This window comes from Triticum aestivum, chromosome 4B (genome assembly GCF_018294505.1).
Source record: "Triticum aestivum cultivar Chinese Spring chromosome 4B, IWGSC CS RefSeq v2.1, whole genome shotgun sequence".
Lineage (NCBI taxonomy): Eukaryota > Viridiplantae > Streptophyta > Magnoliopsida > Poales > Poaceae > Triticum > Triticum aestivum.
The window spans coordinates 219,256,892-219,275,665 of NC_057804.1; positions in this window are offsets into that span (position 1 = coordinate 219,256,892).

The window sequence follows — 18,774 nt, forward strand, 5'->3', positions numbered from 1 at the left end:
ACAAACCTTAGAAGATGTACTGAGAGGGATCAAGTGACCCCCTGGTATGGTAAGCATTGTCTATTATGCTTTGTGTACTAACCCATGATCTACGTGTGAGTTCTATGTGGGGTTAGGTTTGTTTCCATGGGTTTGCATCAAGAGGAAGATCTCATACAACCCATGGAGGATGACATCAAGTGGTGATCGTCATCAAGATTGCGGTGTGCAAGTTTAAGTGGAGGATCATGAAGAGATCAAATGCTTGAAGCTTGCCGTCCATTTTGGTGAAAATGGACTTGTGAAGACGTGCCTAAGAGGGGCTCACCCATAGTGGAGTATGCGGGAGCAATCAACTAGTCTTCATCGAGCCAACGCAATCAAGAAAGGTGGTCCAACTTGAGGGAGTCAAGATCATCATCATCTAGCTCAAGTGGACTATGTGCAAGGCAAAGGGTTGCCCTTGATAGGTTTTCTATTTTACTGGTCTCATGGTTGTAGTTGGGAGACCGGGTTATAGGATCAATTGCCGTACTATCAAGGGGGCTCTCGATGAGTAGCTTGATCGTATCATTCATAGAGAGCACAAACCATTGCATCCTTGCATCATCTTTATTGGTTCTTATTAGGTTCTTCTCCTTGTGAGTTTTGGAGCTTATGGTCATCTTGATGACAAGCTCGAGTTCATCGAAAACGGAGCTCACATGCATCTTCTATGATGTTTTCGATGTTGGAGGTTATGCTGGTTCTTCTATGATGGAGGTTTCTCTCTTCTATATCTTGGCATACCTCCCCTGCCTCTTCTTACTATAACCCGGTTATAGTGAAGTCAAACAGATCAGCCAAGCAAGCAATGACTTCACAAAGAGAAACTGAAATGTAAGGAAGGTATGGGATATAACCAGAAGCTTGGTGAAGACAAGGATTTGGTAGCCAGCTCCAGTTGCTGTGAAAACTGTATGTCTGGTTAGGGAGGATGAGATTTAACTCAGAAGACCGTGTCTTCACCTTATTCCCCTTGAGCTAAGGACACCCAGTCCTCTCCCAATCACTCTGGTAAGTCTTCAAGGTAGACTTTCAAACCTTCATAGACTCCATTCACTGGCGATCCACAATGACTCTTGGATCCTCAGAACGTGATGCCTAACCGGCTGGAGGATGCACAATCCTCAAGTGTAACAAGTCTTCAGGTCACGCAGACAGAAAGACTTCAGTGATGCCTAACACTCTTTGGCTCTAGGTGTTTTGGGCTTTGTCCTCGCAAGGATCTCTCTCTCAAAGACTTCGGAGGTAGATTGCTCTCAAACGACAAAAGTCATGCACTAAGTCTGAGCAACCACCGATTTATGGTGTAGGGGGCTATTTATAGCCAGGAGGCAACCCGACATGATATGTCCGAAATGACCCTACAAGCAAAGCTGACTCATCCAACTCTGGATAAGATTTGCTCTCATTGTCTTCGCTCGAAGACATAGGATATTGGTTGAGCATCACTCCAGTCATCTGACTTTGTTCACTTGGACCCCACTTAATAGTACAATGGTTCCTATGACTCAAGAAAGAAGAAAAGGAAACAACGAAAGAAACTATGTCTTCGCACTCCATAGTCTCTTCAATGTGAATGTCTTCACGAACCACCATTGTCTACAATGTCTTCATACATTTTTAGGGGTCATCTTTGGTAGGTAAACCGAATCAATGAGGGACTACTACCTATGTTATCCTGCAATTCTCACAAACACGTTAGTCCCTCAACCATGTTTGTCGTCAATAATCCAAAACCAACTAGGGGTGGCACTAGATGCACTTACACTAGTGCTTAATTATTGTTATTGCTAATGATTCACACGGTTATGTGCTCATCCATGTTTATGTTTAGATCATGCTCTTGTGCATTGTTATTTCATCATGTTATTATGACTCAGAATCATTTGCATTCAAGTTTAACGGGACTTTAATTGAACTTGAACACATGTTGCTGAGTCATAGTGCCGTCAAAATCAAACTGACCAGTGTAGCCACATTTGCCTTAATGGGAAGGCCCTAATTGGGTCTATTGTCATGCCTCATGACGGTGCCTCCAACTAGGGAAGGTTATGGGCGCCCGCTACCCTGATCAGGTAGGCAGACATAAGCCTTGTGTGTCCGTGTTAGTTTTAGCTCTCTTGTCCCCGTTTGGGACCGTTTTTATTTTTCCACGATGGTGGCCGTTGGGTGTCATGAGGTGACATCGGGGAAACCCATGACTTAGCCCAAAGGGGAGTTTGTCAGAGTGGCCGGAAAGTGTCATGACAATAGGTCGGTTTGGTCGGAAAATCATTGGTCCACTTGAATGGGAGCACGAGGCCTTGGGTTCCTTAGTGTGGGTACAATGTGCTAACCTCTGCAGAGTGTGTTTAAATCTATCGATAGCCGCGCCTGCGGATATGGGCCCAGTTCGTAGTAGGTCACACTATGAGTCAATAGTAATAATAACCTGGTTAATAACAACCCCAGTTTGATGATGAAAGGAGTGGTTGATTCTTATGTGATCACGAGTGGATCACAGTGTTATCAAGGATACCAAAGATGGTTGAGGTTTATGGTACTATGCGATAATCAAGGGTAAAGATCAAGATCCTTGTGGTCATGTAATGATTACTACGATATTGTTAATACCAAGCTTAATTTGATCCCGAGGTGATCGTGTGATGACCATGATGGTAAGTGATACATGTGGTGGTTACGAGGTAACCCCGAACAGAGTAAGTTGGTGCATGATATCGTTAACGTGTTGCATGCTAGTATCATCATATGTTCATGCCATACTCATGTGGTATTGTTCTAGTGCTATCTTGTTCACCATGTCCATGCCATGTTGCTCTAGCTGTATTATGTTCATCCTTGCTAAGTAACCTGTAAATGCCATGCTGTTGTTTGTCTTGATTGCTTTGGTTGCTGTGAGCTTTCAAGTACATTCAATGTACTGACCTGGCGTGTCATGCCAGTTTGCAGGTCATGCCTTGTTTGCTTGCTTGTTTGCTGAGTATCTTGATTTTTTGAGCTAGGATAAACGTTCTAGCTAGAGTCCTATGGAGTGGAGTCCATTGTCGTTGTCGCTGTTCCGCTGCTAGAATTTATTCCACTGCTATGAGTTGTTCTGCTGCTTGCATAGAGCAACCTTGGCAGGCGTAGTGTCGCCGTGTCAATGTAATGCCTTTGTATCCATATCGATTGTAATAAAGAGCTCATTTGTTCTATGCCAAGCAGTGTCGTATTCCCTAGACTTATCTCGATCTTTGGGCTGGAATACATGGCATTCCGGTCTCTCTGAGCCGGGGTTCCACAAGGCTTGGTATCAGAGCAGGTCTGGCTGTAGAGCATCGTAGTCCGCACGAACATTAGAAAACGATAGTATAGGGTCTAGTTGTTTATCTTTGCCTGCTGCATTTGATTGTTGCATTTGTTTGCCGCATATCATGCATGTAGGTTTATTTCCTTACCCCTAACCGTTTATTTCGTGCGTATAGATGGCTGGTGCCTCGAGAGAGTTCAACACCATCCCCAGTGATCTCAATGCTGTTCCCATTGCCTTCAGCACCGCCCCTGCACCTCTCAGCTTCACCTCCCTACTTTGTGAAATGTGGTGCAGTCTCTATCCCAACGGAGATCCACCCAGTTATCAAGTCTTCCAGTTTCAAATTGGAGGAAGCATCCTGGAATTCGTTTCTCATGTTCATTTGTTAGCCGCGATTCCTGTCGCTAGGCATACCTACAATTTCCACGGTGGTTATGGTGCTACTCCTGAGCGTGCCGTTCAGCTAGCCGCCATGGCGGGAGTCACGGGTCTTCATCATCATGAGAGTATGGCGCAAGAGAACCGTGCTTATCAGTACTATCCTACCATCGTCGAGAATCCTAAGAGGATCAGCTTCCCTTCTGTTCATCCTTAGGATGATGCAGCTATCTTCGCCATGTCCCAGTACATGATGGTCGAGTGCATTCTTATTTCTAAGTTAGTCCGAGATGCCACCAGAGCTAGGAGACTGCTTGGCTCTACTCTAACCCAATCTCAGTCGGCTTCTCCACCGATCCCTCCACCAAATTCCACCAGAGTTTCGGAGTCAGCCTCTACACTCGCCACTCCCTTACCTTCTTCATCAGCCCCCGAGTGTTTGTTCAAGCGTAAGGCGTAGGCACTCGCGTAGTGCATGTTGCATATGTTGTAGTATCATGCTTGTGTGTGACTGGGTGGAGTAGTTATGTAACTTGTATGATGTGTGCTTTGTTGCAATCGATCGTTTCTTGTGCTTCTTTATTTGAATCTTTGGTGTTACCCTGTTTTTCCCCTTATGGAAATTGCTCATCAACCGACACCGGACCAAAAGAAGCCATGGGAAATATATTTATACTCAGTAAGCTTAGCTAAACACAATGAGATAGTCAGCTGACAGCACCGTATTGCAGACATCCGGTCTGAATACCAATGATATCCTACTCAGACTATCAGCATCAGGTACCCGTCAAAGAGGCATTCTCATTGCAGCAATGATTAACCTAGCAGGAGAACAAAGTTGGGTCCAAAGACAACCAAACATTTCAAGTCAAAAGCATGGGTTGATTCTGTTATGGGTAAGATTCGACACATGCTACACCCAGAAGACAGTCCAAATGTGCGATGAATTTAGCAAGAAGGACAGTCAGGCAATATTTCTCATACGAGTAATCTCCAGAATATATATATGTATGGCTTTTAGTTGGCAAAGAAAGATAAACCAGCAAAGCGTACGAGGCAAGTTTTCTCAATCTTCCTCAGTAAGGTATGAATGACTTCCCGTGCAAGGTATTCGGTCTTCTTCAGCAAGACACCACAAAAGATTTCGGCATAAGGTACCGAGTCTTCCCTAGCAAGTCACTAAGGGGGAAGATTCTGAGGTACGGTACCTAATCTTCTTCAACAAGCTGTCTGACGAAAGCTTCCACCACAAGCCATCCAATCCTCCTCAGCACGATACTCTCGATGGCTTCCAACATAAGCTGCCTCAATTTCTTCAGTACGACACTGGCGCAAGATATTACATAATGAGTTGGCGAACAAGTCTCAGACCCATAACGGATTTGTGAAAAAGCAAGAACTCAGACAGAACACAAGTACACCTTGGGAATCGGATATTCCTATATAAAGTGAGCATGTTGCCAAGTTCATACAAGACCCTCGTACAAGGAATAATTCAAAGTAAGCATCCGACAACCTCACCGGTTATGCGAGAGAAAGAAAGCCAGTGGGTGACGCAAGAACTGACAAGCCTTAAAGAAAGGCAACATTAGGACAACTATCTTGACAATGGTTATCAAGGTTAGCCTCCTCACACCCGACAGAGTGATATTATTAACCGTTGTCACTATCTGATTAACATCAACAATAAGCTTCATACAAGCACATGTGAACCTGGCAAATATCCCGAGACTCGAGACATGAACAGGGCCAAGGTATGATTTCCAAATATTGCATATGATAGCACCAACGGTCACACGAAGAATCAATAGTATATATACGGCAACGCTCTTGCAAATAAAGGATCCAGACCAATAAAACAATAATGAAGGAGCAAGATCAGCAATAAAAGTATGATCGTGGTTGCATGACCAACAGGGCACAGATACCCCGGGCAGTTTGAGTCAGTATCGATCACCATGAAGATACACCTAAGGGGTCTACTCCGTCTTGGTAAGGACCTCATAGCAAGGTAACCTGCTCAACCAACTATATGTGATCAGTATTGTCAGTATCAAATATCCAAGCCTGTCATGTCAGAACACAAACCAACTCAATAGATCAACTCCAGCAACTGTGTTATGGCAACACACGGCTTACCATCCACATAAATACACTGATAGAATGAGTAATCCAGATGTTGAACGACAGTCTCACAGCGTGTGCCCTCACTTATGGCAATTGATTAAAGAATAGCCTGTCGAGGACAAGATTCTTTTGCCAAAAACACCACCAGTGAAGTCTGTGAATGTTATCGCCACAAGGTGATACACTTTTCTATGAAGCCACTCAAGATCATTCAGAAATTCTTGCGAGAAGTCAGAATCCATTGGGAGAACATGTATGATTCACATCACTATTTTGAACTCGGAGGACATGCACATATTTGAGCAACCCGATACCTGGATAGAAGATATTTCTTGTTCCCCGAGGAGATGTACTCCGTGGAGTATTCTCGGTAATGGATACAAGAATAATACTTCCATCAAGAATCATTAGTGAGAAGGACACGTATGACACATATGAAAGAAAATTGGAGCCAGTGTGAACCTAAGCATATGAGGTAAGTCAAAATGTCAGGTGTGGTGAAGCAGACTACCCCGAGCAAGACTGTCAGTCAGATGAAATTTAATGGGAACATAATATAAAGGAAAACCCAAGTTGGGAACGGTTCCCTTGAGTCAGATATATTGACTTCATCCCCGAGGAACCAAATCTCGAGGACGAGATTTCTTTAAGGGGGAAGGTTTCTAACATCCTGGATTTTGGCTTTTTCTTTTTCTTTTGATTTTTTTGAGCTATTGTTTTGATTTGTTTTTTCGTGGCTCTGTGATCCTAAAACTTGGGAAGATCATGCCTTCCTAGGTTTCATAGTGGCTTGTCATCCTCAAAATCATCCCTAGCTCATGTCATTTTCATCCTAGCCCAAATCCCAATATTCTTTTATTAGGAATATTCCTCTTCTATTAAAGGAATAACCCTATTAGCCCTAGGTTGTGAAGCAACCTATATTTTTGTCACTCTAAAAATTCCCAAATAATTCCCATAAATTGTTTGGGTCATATATTCCTCAAATATGGCAAAACCTTTCATTGCCATGTTAAAAAATAATCCTCAAATAATTCTTTTCCTATTCTGCCCTAAATAGCACTTTGTGAAGGAAGTGCTATTTACTTTTTCTTGATTGACCCCAAACTTTTTGGACACTTTTTCCTGTCCATATCATTGCCTCATGACAAGATTCAACTCAATTTTCCTAGTAAATATTCTTGAGAAATTTTCCAATGTTTTTGTCCAGAAAGGAACTTTGTGAAGAAGGTAAAAGCTAGGAATATTCAAATGAGTTGAAACTTTGCCAAATCCTTCATATGATCAAACTATAGTTCTCCTCCAAATTTGAGCTCATGAAACCTCTCCATGTGAGCTCAACATCAATTCTTGGTTTCTTGTCAGAATTTCAGTTTGTGAAGCAACTATATTTTATATTGCTTCATTATGGCTTGACATTTACCAGGCAATTCTCATGTCCATATCAACTCTCTCCATAAAATTTGGGCTCATTCCATCTAGCCATTTGCCTTGTGCATTTTTTCTAAGTTTTTGTCCAGATTGAAGCTCTATGAAGCAACTACCATTTTGGTATTTCCAAATGGCATGAAATTTTTACAAAAGCTTCATATCATCAAATAACTCGTCTACACCAAATTTGAGTTTAATGCAATCATTTCTGTTGGTGCTACTTCATCATTTCCAAATCTGCACAATGTGGCACTTTGTACAACAAGTGCTATCTAAACCCCTCCTCTTAAGCTGATTTTTTTGTCATCACCATCATCTTAGCATGTAATAACACCATGCCAAAGACCAGAGTCTAGTCTCTCTTGGATCTTCCTCACCACAGCACAAAGAGGTTGCTGTTCATCTGCATTGGAGCCAAGTGCTAATCTCTTCTTTGCCCCTGGACTCATTTATTTCTTCATTTGAACTAAGGGTAGCAGGGCCCTTCTGCTAGACAAAGTTTGGCAACCCAGAGCACGAGCAATTGTTGTGTGCACGCGGTGATCACGCTTGCGTCATGCAACAACAAGCTCTGGCTCGTTTCGGCCACTGTTCTCGCCCGCTCCCTTTGCGTCTGGACGTCCCTCCATGTCTAGTAGCTCCCCCATGAGCCTCTGCATCGTCCCATGCCCGACCCCTCTCCTGTTTCGTCGTTGTCTGTTCGCCGTTGAGCATGCCCGTGGCACTAGCAGCTCTGCTCCTCCATTGTCGTGTTGGAAGAGCTCTCTAAAGCGCTCCCGAGCCCTCCCCTCGGCTATATACAACACCCCCGTCCTCTCCCGCACCTGGCAGCTCCTTCCCTTGCCTCCCACATCCGTCAGAGTTTGACGTTTCCTCCTGTGTCCATCGTGGTGGTCATCGGCCTCGCCATGATTCCGGCCAGCCGAGCTCCTCCTCCACCCCTGACCCTCCACTAGCTTCCCCACTCTCCAGCGAACCTCCCCATCCCCTTGCCCCTCGCCGGAGTGCCCCGGCGACCGTCGTCCCCAAACTTGGTCGCTCCCGCCCGTGCCCTCTTTGGCTGCGAGCCACCGTAACTCCTCCTCAATGCCCCCAACCAGCCCAGGCGAGTGAGGCGCCCCCTTCTGGACCCGTCGGCAGCCTCGCCCTCGCCGGGGACCACCGGAGTCACCGGAGCCCGGCGTCGGCCGCGCCTATGCTGGCCTCCCCGGCTTCTGTTGAGAGAAAGAAGATAGGGAGCAAAAGGAGAGAGAGAGAAGATGAGTGGGTCCCACACGTCATCCTCAGCATTGACTTGGCCCCGGGCCTGCGTGTGAGTAAGTGGAAGTGTACTTTGAAAAATACGTTTTCTGTTACTGAAAGCGCATTTTCTTTCTTGTTCGGCCCAAAAGTGTGCTTCTCTCTTCTAAAAGCGTATTATCTGAAATACATTTTCTGTTTTTCAGCTCAGGGACCTATTTATGGAGGAATATTTACTGATTGGTCCCTATTCTTCTATCGCTTATATCTCTTCAACCATAACTCCAATTGAGGTGAGTCCAACGCCTACTTCTTCGTATCGTCGAGCTCTATTTGTTGGTATCATTTTCACTAGGTGGTCCCACTGTGAAAATGACCTTGATACCCTTGCCCTTATCTAGCCCCTCTTAGAGTAAAGCGTCCAGTGAATCGTCCCGTGATCTCACCGCGCCTCTCCCCAGAGTATCCCGCAACCCGAGGCAAGCCACGACAACTACTTGCATGATGGATTACAATATCCATGGTTTCTACTTAAATATTTAATAAATGTTTGCTCCTTTAACTGCTGCTATTGCTGTTTCAGTTATGCTTGTGGATTTATGTTCATCTTCTTGCTATGCCCCTATGCACCTTGTTAGTATGTGTTACTTGCTAGTATTATTCTCATATGTCATGTTGGTTGGGAGTACAGGCTGGTGATAGTGATGCTCTTTGATGCATTATTATCGTCTGTTGTGAAAGTACAAGTGTTATGTATGATCATCATGCCATGTTCATTTGCACCTACTGGACTAGTGCTTTATTATTGTTATTGCTAATGATTCATATGGTTATGTGCTCATCCATGTTTATGTTTATATCATGCTCTTGCGCATTGTTATTTCATCATGTTATTATGACTCAGCATCATTTGCATTCAATTTTAACAGACTTTAATTGAACTTGAACACCTGCTGGCTGAGTCATAGTGCCATCGAAATCAAACTGACCAGTGCAACCACATTTGCCTTAATGGGAAGGCCCTAATTGGGTCTATTGTCATGCCTCTCGCCGGTGCCTCCAACTTGGGAAGGTTATGGGTGCACGCTACCCTGATCAGGTAGGCGGACATAAACCTTGTGTGCCCGTGTTGGTTTGAGCGCTCTTGTCCCCGTTTGGGACTGTTTTTGTTTTGCCACGACGGTGGCCATTGGGTGTCACGAGGTGACATCGGGGCAACCCATGACTTAGCCCAAAGGGGAGTTTGTCGGAGTGGCCGGAAGAGTGTCATGACAATAGGTGAGTTTGGTCGGAACGCCGTTGGTCCACCCGAATTGGAGGATGAGGCCTTGGGTTTAGTAGTGTGGGTACAGTGTGCTAACCTCTGCAGAGTGTGTTTAAATCTATTGATAGCTGCGCCCACGGATATGGGCCCAGTTCGTAGTAGGTCACACTATGAGTCAACAGTAATAATAACTTGTTTAATAATAACCTTGATTCGATGATGAAAGGAGTGGTTGATTATTATGTGATCGTGAGAGGATCACAATGTTATCAAGGATACCAAAGATGGTTGAGGTTTATGGTACTATGCGATAATCAAGGGTAAAGATCAAGCTCCTGTGGTCATGTAATGGTTACTACAGTATTGGTAATACCAAGCTTGATTTGATCCCGAGGTGATCATGTGATGACCATGATGGTAAGTGATACATCTGGTGGTTACGAGGTAACCCTGAACAGAGTAAGTTGGGGCATGCTATTGTTAACATGTTGCATGCTAGTATCATCATATGTTCATGCCATACTCATCTGGTATTGTTCTAGTGCTATCTTGTTCACCATGTACATGCCATGTTGCTCTAGCTGTATTATGTTCATCCTTGCTAAGTAACCTGTAAATGCCATGCTGTTGTTTGTCTTGATTGCTTTGGTTGCTGTGAGATTGCAAGTACATTCAATGTACTGACCTGGCGTGTCATGCCAGTTTGAAGTTCATGCCTTGTCTGCTTGCTTGTTTGCCGAGGATCTTGAGTTTGCAAACTAGGATAAACATTCCAACCAGAGTCCCTGCGAAGTGGAGTCCATCGTCATCGTCGCTGTTCCACTGGTAGAATTTATTCTGCTGCTATGAGTTGTTTTGTTGCTTGCATAGGGTAACCTTGGCAGGCATAGTATCGCCGTGCCGATGTAATACCTTTGTATCCATATTGATTGTAATAAAGAGATGATTTGTTCTATGCCAAGCAGTGCCATATTCTAGAGACTTACCTTGATATCTGGGCTGGACTACGGGGCGTTCCGGTCTGTCTAAGCTAGGGTGCCACAGTTATGTCAAAGAGCAAAAAAAAGGAGTTTTAGGTGGACAAAAGGGCTTCTGAACGTGCCGGACTTCTATTTACAACATCTTGTGGTCATGATCCAGTAAATTTTACGATCCAGGATGTTCATTCTATGGACCTGACCGATCCATTTGACTATGACTTCCGAAAACAGTGTTGGAGTTAGATGTTGTTGCCATTTTCAATCTGGGTTTTGTCTAAACCTGATGAACAATTAACCCTCGTGCTTTTGTACAGTTTGTAAGCTGGACTTCGATGTTGTTGCCCTTTTCAACTCGGGTGTGACTGTCATATTTTCTTTGAAACAAGGCGAATGGCTTGCCATTTGTTTAATTAAGAGAGAAATATTGTAAAAAATCCCAACCAAGGGAAATAACGTCACTCTCGCCTGCTACTTGAGCTCACTGTGCATTGCAGAACCCAAGTGATTAGCCCCCACCAGCACCCACAAACTTATTTTGAACTAGCACACCAAATGGGCTATAAATTTTCATAAGAAAGGCTACATGACCGTGACATATTTGGATTCTGACATTTGGGTCCCACGAGGAAAAAGCCTATCCAAGGTGGTGTCGACTCAATTACTAGTCAACAAACGAGTCTGCCTACCAGCCATTGGATTGACATCCAACATCTGTCGTGTATCTTCTATCTCTTGTCTTCTTCCGCCAGACACCCAAACCAAACCACCCCATCGGTTCCGCCTGCTCCCGCCTCCCACGGATGGCTACGCCTCCACCACCCTACCGTACCCTCAAATGCTGGCCAGTCCCTCCCTCTATTCCCCTAGATGTCCTGTTATTGTTTGGAAACATCGTCCCCAACACGCACCTGCACCCGAACCAGTCAACCCTCATCACTACAAAAAAAGACACATCCATGAAATTTTGGGCCGAACGAATTTTTTTCCTGTCATACTTATGACACTTCTATGACGATAATTGTGACAAAACCCGGTATCATCATAGAGGTGGTGGGCTCCTACTTCTATGACAAAAAATCATGACAGAAAATGGACTTTTCATCCTGGGCGGGCCAGAGACGCAGCTGCATGACATTCTTTGGGCCGTCCATGATGGAAAAAACTGTGGTAGAAACGAGGGCGAGGAAAATTTCGGGGAGTTCCCTGTTATGGTGGGTGGTCGGGGGCTGAGCGATGCGCGTTTCTCTCGTACACGTGCGCGCGTCTGTGCGAGGTGTTTGGCTCTAACTGAACCCAAGCGAGGCGTTCGCCTATACTAAACCCGGGCGATTGCACTGCAGGCTACGCGTTACTGAACCCGAGCGATCGATCGATGGCTGTTAACTGAACCCGATCGAGCGATTCCTTCGCTACTGCTGCGAACTGAAGCCGATCGATGTTGCCTTTGGATGAATAGTGAGCGTTGCGGCGGGGGGGGGGTGGATGAACATTGAGCGGTGGGGGTGGATGAATAGGACCCCATGGCGTTGCCTCTGGATGAACAGGACCTCAATCGATCGAGCCGGTTGGGGCTGGATGAATAGGGCCCCGTGGAGGGCTGGATGAACAGTAGATGGTGGAGGGGTGGATGAACAATAGCCCGTGGAGGGGTGGTTGAACATGAGCCCATGGAGAGGGGTGGTTGAATAGTAGCTGGTGGAGTAGCGCACGGTGGAGGCCGGATGAACAGGAGCCCATGGATGAACAATCGCAGGTGGAGGTTGGAGGAGGTCGACGGTGGATGAACAGTAGCCCGTGGAGGCTGGAGAAGGTCGATGGTGGAGATGAACAGTATCCTGTGGAGTCCCGTTGTGTGGTACGCCACACCCCTCCCGATGAACAAGACCCCCGTTTCGACTGTAGCGCTCCAACACAAGTCCGTTTCGTCCATTGTGCGGTACGCCACACCCCTCCCGATCAACAGGATCCCGTTTCTGTCGGGTTCTATGGTAGGGTGCGTCGACGGCAAATTAAAATTTTCCTACGCGCAGAACAACAGGAACATGCTACGGGAGATGGATCACAGTTTGTTACCACTAGACGCGCAGTGCCGTGCAACGGAAGAAGAGTTGGGGCAGCGCGTCCACGTGGATCGTCTCCTCCTCATCTGATCTCCCTCGAATAGCCGGTCGTCCGATCCGATGTACAAGTTTGCCGGAGCGGCGCAAGTGCATCGCCTCTAATGGTATCCGTGCGTGCAGGAGGAACACCGTGTGGCGGATTGGTAGGTCCGATCACACAGTCGACAACGAGTGGAGGTGGCTATTCGCAACATATGCAAACCCTAGTGATAGCACCGAAGCAATCAACTGAATAAGTGCCCCGCACCTCCACTTTTTATAGGCGTGCATCGCGGGATCAACACTTGGGCCTCGCATGGACCCTAAAGTCCAAAGTCTACTTGGTCGCGTTTCAAGTCCAGTTCGGATCACATCCGACCAGTGTCCTCCGAACCGACTGAGGGAGTCCAGGATTAGGGGGTCCTCGGACAGCCGGACTATATGCTTATGCCGGACTGTTGGACTATGAAGATACAAGACTGAAGACTTCGTCCCGTGTCTGGGTGGGACTCTCCTTTGCATGGAAGGCAAGCTTGGCAATTCAGATATGTAGATTTCCTTCTCTGTAACTGACTCTGTGTAACCTTAGCCCCCTCCGGTGTCTATATAAACTGGAGGGTTTAGTCCGTAGGACAACAACAATCAGAATCACAGGCTAGCTTCTAGGGTTTAGCCTCTACGATCTCGTGGTAGATCAACTCTTGTAATATTCATATCATCAAGATCAATCAAGCAGGAAGTAGGGTATTACCTCCATAGAGAGGGCCCAAACCTGGGTAAACATTGTGTCCCCCGTCTCCTGTTACCATTAGCCTTAGACGCAAAGTTTGGGACCCCCTACCTGAGATCCGCCGGTTTTGACACTAACATTGGTGCTTTCATTGAGAGTTCCACCGTGCCTTCACCATAAGGCTTGATGGCTCCTTCAATCATCCACAACGATGCGGTCCAAGGCGAGGTTTTCCTCCCCAGACAGATCTTCATATTCGGCGGCTCCGCACTGCGGGCCAACTCGCTTGGCCATCTGGAGCAGATCGATAGCTACGCCCCCGGCCATCAAGTTTGGTTTGGAAGCCTCAATTACACTGCTGACATCCACGGAGACTTGATCTTCGACGGATTCGAGCCCATGATAGGTGCACCCCACACTCGCGACGAGCATGACCTAGATCTGTCGCCAGATGATGTTTGGGAGATCACACCTACAACTGCCCTAGCTTTAGATCCAGTACAAATCGTGCCATCCGAGGACGGGAGGATGGACCCCGCCACGGAGGCCGAACACTCAACGGCGATAGAGCCAAACACAGATTCCACTTCCAATGAGGTCTGTGTCTTCGGACCCTCGGACTTGTCTCTGGCCATAGGCTCTGAACCGCGTACATCCGTGCCCATCAGATCTGACTGGGCACCGATCATGGAGTTTAGCTCCACGAACATCTTTCAGCACTCTCCCTTGGGCGACGTGCTAAACTCACTAAAATCTCTCTCCCTATCAGGAGATTCTTGGCTGAACTGTGTCCGGCTTGAGTGGGAAGTGGACGATGAAGGAATTCGTTACCCACCCACCACCCACTTAATAGCCACTGTCGAGGACTTAATCGACATGCTTGATTTCGACTCCGAAGACATCGACGGTATAGACGACGATGCCGGAGAAGGACAAGAACCACCACCCACAGGGCGCTGGCCTGCCAGCTCGTCATAGGACATATATATGGTGGACACACCCAAAGAAAACAATGGCAAGGATCAAAATGATGCGACGGAGGATGACCCTCTTGAGAAGCAACCCAAGCGCCAACGTTAGCGGTGCCGCTCTAAACCTCGCCACAGCAAAAACAGCGATACCGGCACAAGAGACAATAGCACTCCGGATGATGCCGAAGATGAAGACAATCCCGCCCCGCCAAGCTTCGAGCAGGCCAGACGGGAGGAGGAGCAAGCTAGCCCTGATGAACAGGCAATGGATGAAGACTCGGAGGACGAAAACTATATGCCTCTCTCCGAAGATGAGGTGAGCCTCGGCGATGATGAATTTATCGTGCCCGAGGATCCCGTCGAGAAGGAGCGCTTAAAGCACCGACTTATAGCCACTGCAAAGAGCCTGAAGAAAAAACAACAACAACTTCAAGCTGATCAAGATCTTCTAACTGACATATGGACCGAGGTTCGGGCGGCCGAGGAATACGGACTCAACGCCCAACCAAAATCTACCCGAGGCGCAGGTTGTTACCTCAATTCGAGGATGAGGCACTACTACCAGCGCAAGATGCGGCTGACCGACCACCTCATGGCCGAGATAAAGCAGCGTATCAACCCGAACACCAGCCCGCACCCCGTCGCCATTCAAACAAAAACACGAAGGCACGGGGCTACACACATGACCTGCAAGACGAATTGGAAAACAAAGCAGGACTATCAAGATCGATCTATGGATCGCGGGGGCGTGCCCCAACGCGTGACGATGACCGCCACGCCGGATACACTAAATACAAATCCGTCCAGGCCGAACACAGCAGACCAGAGTCATCAGAACTGCGTCGCGATGTAGCCCGCCATAGAGGCGCCGCACACCCCCTATGCTTCACTGACGAAGTAATGGAGCATGAGTTCCCAGAAGGGTTTAAACCCGTAAACATCAAACCATATGATGGGACAACAGATCCCGCGGTATGTACTGAAGATTTCCTTCTCCACATTCACATGTCCCACGGTGATGATCTACATGCCAAGAAGTACCTCCCACTAAAGCTCAAGGGACTAGCTCGGCATTGGCTGAATAGTCTGCCGGCAAACTCCATTGGCAGTTAGGAGAACCTGGAAGATGCACTCCTCGACAACTTCCAGGGTACTTATGTGCGACCACCGAATGCTGATGACTTAAGTCATATAACCCGACAGCCCGGAGAGTCAGCCAGGAAATTCTGGACTCAGTTCTTAACCAAAAAGAACCAAATCATCGACTGTCCGGATGTCGAAGCCCTAGCGGCCTTTAAGCATAACATCCATGATGAATGGCTTGCCCGACACCTTGGCCAAGAGAAGCCGAAATCCATGGCAGCCCTTACGACGCTCATGACCCTCTTTTGTGCGGGCGAGGACAGCTGGTTGACTCGCAGCAACAGCGCATCAAGAAATCCTAGCACTTCGGACGCCGGAGATAGCAACGGCAAGCCCCGACGCGACAGACACAAGCGTCGCAATAATGGGGATAACGCTGAAGACACGGCTGTCAATGCCGGATTTAGTGGCTCCAAGTCTGGTCAACGGAAAAAGCCATTTATAAGAAACAATCCGGGCCCGTCTAGTTTGGACCGCATACTCGATCCCTCATGTAAAATCCACGGCACCCCCGATAAACCAGCCAACCACACCAACTGAGATGTTGGGTATTTAAATAGGCCGGCAAGTTGAATACCGAAAACAAGGAAAAGGGGCCGCACAGTGATGACGACGAGGAAACCCCACCGCCGAACACAGGGGGACATAAGAAATTTCCTCCCCAAGTGAAAACGGTAAATATGATATACGCCACCCACATTCCAAAGTGGGAGCGGAAGCGTGCACTAAGGGACATCTACGCGATGGAGCCAGTCGCCCTAAAGTTCAACCCATGGTCTTCCTGTCCGATCACCTTTGATCGTAGGGACCATCTGACAAGTATCCGTCATGGCGGTTCAGCCGCACTGGTCCTTGACCCTATCATCGACGGTTTCCACCTCACATGAGTCCTCATGGACGGTGGCAGCAGCCTGAACCTGCTCTATCAGGATACAATGCGCAAAATGGGTATCGATCCAGCAAGGATCAAACCCACTAAAACCACCTTCAAAGGTGTCATACCAGGTGTAGAGGCCTATTGTACTGGCTCAATCACACTGGAAGTAGTCTTTGGATCCCCGGACAACTTCCGAAGTGAGGAGTTAATCTTCGATATCGTCCCCTTCCACAGTGGTTATCATGCACTGCTAGGACAAACCGCATTCGCTAGATTCAATGCGGTGCCGCACTATGCCTACCTCAAGCTCAAGATGCTCGGACCCCGCGGTGTTATAGCAGTAAATGGAAATACAGAGCGCTCCCTCCGTTTGGAGGAGCACACTGTGACCCTTGCAGCAGAAGTACAGAGCAGCCTCCTTAGGCAGACCCTCAATTCGGCAATAAAGCTCCCGGGCACCGTCAAGCGAGCCCGGAGTACTCTAGAACTGGATTGTTCGGCCCATCCAGAGCTCGCCTAGCAATTTGGCCTCCGTCATCATCCTAGTCAAGCGGTGAAATTTGTGCCGCATGTACATAAATACGTACTCAAAATACCATGGGCATAGACGGAGGCACAGCTAGATTGCGGTCCACAATGCGGCTCAACCGCCCCAGAATCCGCATACCTTCACCTTTTTCTTTCTTTCAGGTCCCTATCTTCTTGAGGCTTTTACGATAACCTGATTATCAGACCCATCACAGGACGGAAACACCAAGAACGCAAGGAGCTTTGGCGTACAAAGGAATACCCAGGTGGTCTCTGATAACGATCGCTATACCTGTTATACATACCCACACGCAGCTCGCTCTTGGTTAGGGCATGTCAAATAGTCCTATTTGCTTATCGCACAACCTGTATACATACACTTTGACGTATAATGACAACGGAAAATAATGTGCAGCGTCAGCTTATTACTACATTTATTTTTCCTTTTTTCCTTTGAACTATTTACTTATTATAAATCGCACCCCTACATTTTGGTACATTTAGTTCGCCAGGGGCTTCAGTGTACCCCATAACACGACAAGAAAGTCCGAACACTTTTGACAGTGCGACACCTCGAACTTATAGCATTATATGCATCAGCTCCGAATCATGTCTTGGGTCAATAGTTGGGTTGCCCGGCTCCTGTGCCTGCTACCCTACGTTCCGCTATATTGGCTAGGGTAGTAAAGGGAGAACTACTACGATTGTGTCCCGGTTCTTTCGGACGAGCACCTCAGTAGAGAAAGCCGAAAACTGACTATCATGATGCAGCGAGAGTTGGTTGCTGTTCGAGAGGTTTCAAATCCTTAAAGATTTTTTTCGCTTCAGGCGAGGAATCGGTCTTTGTCCGATTTAGGCGTGTATAGCGCCCCAAGTTCGGCCTTCTGAATACCAGGGGCTACGCCAAAATTTAAAATTATAGAACTTCTATGGCTAAGTGAGGGTGATAAAGCTGTATAGTCTGATTGCCTTGTTCGTTGTGCTAAACACCTCCTTAAAGGACCAAAAATTTGGATAAAGAGTGTTTAGGTTTATCCCGAACACCCCGGTACTAGGTACATGGGGGCAGAAGCCGACGACTGGCCAACCCTCAGATTTTGTAAGCGGCCACACAGGAGGTAAAATTTTAAATCAACAAGCATTATATTACGCAAATGAACTTGTTTCATATTACAGGATAAAAAGAGTGCATTCACTCAAAGATTACATCCTTCGCACATTGCTCCACCACAAGGCGGGAGCCCTTCAGGACATTGTCATAGTAATTTTTGAACCGGCGGTGCTCCTTGCCCTTTGGTGGCCCTTCGGTCACCAGCTTCTCGGCATCCATCTTCGCCCAGTGCACTTTTGCGCGGGCGAAGGCCATGCGCACACCTTCAATGCAAACTGACTGCTTTATAACTTCAAGCCGCGGGCAAGCACTCACAAGCCGCTTCACGAGACCGAAGCAGCTGCTGGGCATAGGCTCGGCAGGCTACAACCGGACTATGAGGTCCTTCATGGCCAATTCGGCTGCCTTGTGCAGTTCGACTAGTTGCTTCAGATGGTCGCTCAAGGGCATCGGATGTTCTGTCCCAAGATACTGAGACCAGAACAACTTCTCCATCGAGCTACCTTCTTCAGCTCGGTAGAACTCTGCGGCCTCAGATATGCTGCGCGGTAGATCTACGAACGCTCCTAGAGAGCTCCAA